The following is a 4,357-nucleotide window of genomic DNA, read 5'->3' on the forward strand; positions in this document are numbered from 1 at the left end:
TTTGCATTTTCTTTAAACAACCTCTGTGGATCAAAGGTCACAAAGGGTTCATTTCCTTCATATTTCATTTGGGAGTTTTTATAGTATATGCCCTTCAGGTTAGATCCAACATGTTTACAGTTAATTACTAAATGAAGAAGAATGCTAAATATTATTATATTCACATTTCACATTTTATTTAAAATTATATTTTTGCTCTATGTACATGTGAAAGAAAATTCTTAGAAAAACATACACATGTTTTGAATATTTTTTAATTTAGAAGTTTATCAGCAGTGGAATTATAGCAAGTGTCCCATTACTTTTTCCCAGGACTGGAGTTTGGACACAGGGCCTTATGGGAGAGTTTTTCCACTGGGCTACATGCCTTTCTTCCTTATAAGATTATCTGATTGGAGGCACACAGACTGCATGTGCCCAGGGTAGGTATTACTGGGGCTCAACACAACACCGGAAAATGGCTTAGACATTATGTGATACTTTTTGAAACTCAACTAAAAAACTCTTGAGAATGAGTTCTCCATGGAGACATGATGCTTTGATGCATTAAGAATCGATTTCAAGGGCTAGAGGATGGCTTAACGGGTAGAGTGCTTGATGCACAAGCACAAGGACATGAGTTCAAATCCCTGGCATCCATGTAGAAATCTAGGTGTGGCAGCATTCTCTTGTACCTTCAGTGCTTGGGGATAGAGACAGGCAGATCTTGGAGACACACTGTCTGATCATGCCTCAAAAGCAAGGAGCAGAAATGATTGGAAACGATATCTTCCACATGTAGCTACACAGGCAAGTGCACCCACACACTAATGTGCTCAACACACACACACACACACACACACAAATCTACTTCTAAAAGTTGAAGTTATACTAAGCAAAATTAAATTTAATTACATTTTATATTTTACTAGACACCTTGGGATTTGTTAAAAATCTGCTCAAGGCTCTTTGACTTTTCTGATAAAGTCCTTCAGCTGGTAGACCTATCCAGTAAAAGGATTTCTGAGCCTCAGGTCCAAATTTCTGTGGTGTTTCTAGAGTGCTGCATTCCCAGAGAATTAACTCAACTTTTACGTCTTCTTCAGTATTATATTTGTGTTCTATAAGATCACCGAGAGTTCACAGGAAATGCTAATTAGCAAAGCAGAAGATTTAATATAAATGTCTTCATGAATACAGTAAGTGAGTTATTTGTCTTTTTAGTAAACTTTTGGCAGAATGTAGTTAAATCAAATTTCACTCAAGTTAGTTTTTATTTTTTTATTTTTAGATTAACGTTAGTATACTTAAATTCTTCATTACTTGAGGGGACCTCTCCTCAAGTAATGTGACTAGGGAGAAAGCGTTGTCAGTGTTCTGTTTTCTGTGTAGATGTGAAGATCAAAGCTCAATCCTTAGCCTCCGCATCCTTTAAAGGGGGGGGGGGCAGGAGTGGCCTCCATTTGTAACACTAACACTGGGACAGGCAGGATAGGCTGGCAAGGTGGCATAGCCTCACTAGTAAGCCCCAAGTTCCAGTGACAAATCCTTGTCTCATGAGACAAGGGACCCAGTATCTTGAGGAGCAACACCTGAGGCTGGCCTCCGGCTTCCACATGCATGCATGCACATAAACACACACAACGTGTACAAAATTAACTTTCAAAATATTTTTTTTCTGAAGCTGTTGCATTAAGAACAGCCTGTTGTCCCTGTCTGAAAGAATTACAGGGATGGAAATGGAGAGGAGCCTGAGGAAAAGAAGGTCCAGTGACAGGCCCAAAGTGGGATCCAGTTCAAGGGGGGTCCCAAGGCCTGACACTATTACTGAGGCTATGGAGTGCTCACAAAAAGGGATCTATCTCATGACTGCCCTCTGAAAGACCCAACAAGCAGCTGAAAGAGTCAGATACAGATATTTGCACCCAACCTATGGACAGAAGCAGCTGACCCCTGTTGTTGGATTAGGGAAGGCTGAAAGAAGATGAGGAGAAGGGCAATCCTGTAGGAGAACCAACAGTCTCAATTAATGTGGACCCCGAGATCTCTCACACACTGGACCACCAAACAGGCAGCATCCACCAGCTGATATGAGTCCCCCAACACATATACAGCAGAGGACTGCTGGTCTGTGTTCATTCAGAGATGATGCACCTAACCCTCAAGAGACTGGAGGCCCCATGGAGTTTAGAGGTCAGGTGGGGTGGGGAGTGGGGTCATCCACGTGGAGTCGGGGGTGGAGAGCAGGTATGGGATGTGGAACTGTTGAAGGGTGGACAGGGTGGGGAGGTAAAATATGGAGTGTAAAATAATAATAATAATAATAATAATAATAATAATAATAATAATAAAAACAGCCTGGAAACCTACATGCTAATAAGAGATGTCATTTTTAACCAATAAGTTTCCAAAGCTGTGTGGATCTGAATACACTTACAAGCTCAGCAGAGACATGACTAAAGGTCCCCTCCCCTCCTCCCTAACCATAGCCTGGACACTAAGATGGCTCCTACACTCTAATCCTTCTCTACTCTACTATAACACAGCCAGGAAAGCTAGCAGCACTTTCAAATGCACACATTGAATTGTAGCAGTTTTTCTACTTAAAATCCTTCAGTATCTTTTTTGTTTTGTAGGATAAAGCCCCTCCTTGCTTGAGTTCCCGAAGGCCCAGTGCCTGCCAGCCCTCTCAGCTGTCTCTCCCCAGTCTTCCTTTCCACCAGACCCCAAAGGCTTTTGTTCCTTCAGTATGCATACACCTTCCTATGAGAACCTTCCTTCACCTTCAGCGTCCTTCTGATGGGAAGAACAGGCTCCGCCTTATTGTGAAGCCAGCTTCAGGTCTTGTTTGTATGTTACTTCTTCATTGGGCAAAGGAAAATCAACCTCTTCTTGTTCTCCTCTTCACAGTAGAACTTAAATGATTATTTGTGTAAGTACAGGTTTAACATCACACTCCTTCTGAGTTCTGCCTCAGCAGGGCACCTATTTCTTATAACTCAGCCTCGTGATTGAGTGACTCTTGCCAAGTTACAGTGCATGGCGTGTTGGAAAGACACAGAACTTATTTATTGGATGGATGATTGCAGAAGCAGGTGCTCTGTAGATAGTCATAACCTCCACATTGAACCAAACATGTAATCCTAGGTGTATAAATGTGAGTTTTAGACACCATTGGCTCTCTCTGTATTTATTTGCAGCAGAAACCATGTCTAGCTATGTAATTACCCAGGTGTATTGCGAGAGTCATTGGGCATCAACCGTTTATCTGCAGAGAGATCATGGGCAATCCACTGTCAGAGCCTGCTGGGATTGTGTTCCTGCTGAAAGCTTTCATTAGCACCTGAGATGAGGGCCTTGGTGCACTGCCCATCAGTCTGATGGGCAGCTGAAGGCCTATTCAGGTGCAAGGTAATACGATCAGAGTCCGAAAGGATCTCACAGCACAGGTCAAGAAGAAGAGCAAAGAACAATGTGTAAGCCAAAGGAAATTTGAGAGAGAACCCTTAGCTCCTCTGAATGTACCCGAGAAGGTACGAAATGAGGAGTCTTAAGACCAACACCTGAATGGCATGAAGATTCTAACTCTCTAGCTGAGTCTCTTTCATGGCATGCTTGTCAGGGACATTGATGTGATGTTGGGGTCCATCAACAAAAACTGTGTCGATGCCTTTTGAAATCCCAGTTCTTCCCTGGGGGGGACCACCCTTGCTCTGTCACATCCAGTTCTCTAGAAACTCATGTGTGTAGGGAGATGGCAAGGGCCAAGTGGCTGCAGGGATTCCAAACTGTAATATGAGAATGTGCAGGAGGCTGAGGCTCCCCACATAACTATAGGGGATTTAGGAGGCTGTAGTGGTGGGGGGTGAGAAATATCACGTGCAAATGAGGGTTATCAGATTTGGTTCCTTTGGTATAAAGGGTGTGAAACACAGCGGGGGTTCCTCTCTGCCCCCCCTCGCACCCCCACCTCTGCGCCAGAATTAGGCACAAACCACACCCAAGCATCTGTTTTCACACAGAGAGAATCTTCATTAAGCATGGAAGAAAAGTTGACAGAAAAACAGCAGCCAGTGACCTTGCAGGGGTCACTTTTAAGAAGAGAAAAGGGTGGGGAGAGGTCTGTGTTAGAATGGGTGAGGATGTGGCGGTGTATTTTGATTGGGCGTGTTCATTGCATGAACCAAGAGGGAGGCTTTTGACTGCTGGACTTCAATATTTTGAGAGCTGGACCTAGTTTCTCTTAGGAAAAAAGCGGGGGGGGGGGGGGGGGGGGAGCTTGCGAAACTGAGTTACAGAGGGCTTACTAGTTCATAAGGGGTCCTGGGTTCTTATAAAGATCTAAAACCTTACGTAACCTGGGCCTTAGCATATTTGA

Source organism: Mus caroli, chromosome 3, assembly GCF_900094665.2.
Source record: "Mus caroli chromosome 3, CAROLI_EIJ_v1.1, whole genome shotgun sequence".
Taxonomy (NCBI): Eukaryota; Metazoa; Chordata; class Mammalia; order Rodentia; family Muridae; genus Mus; species Mus caroli.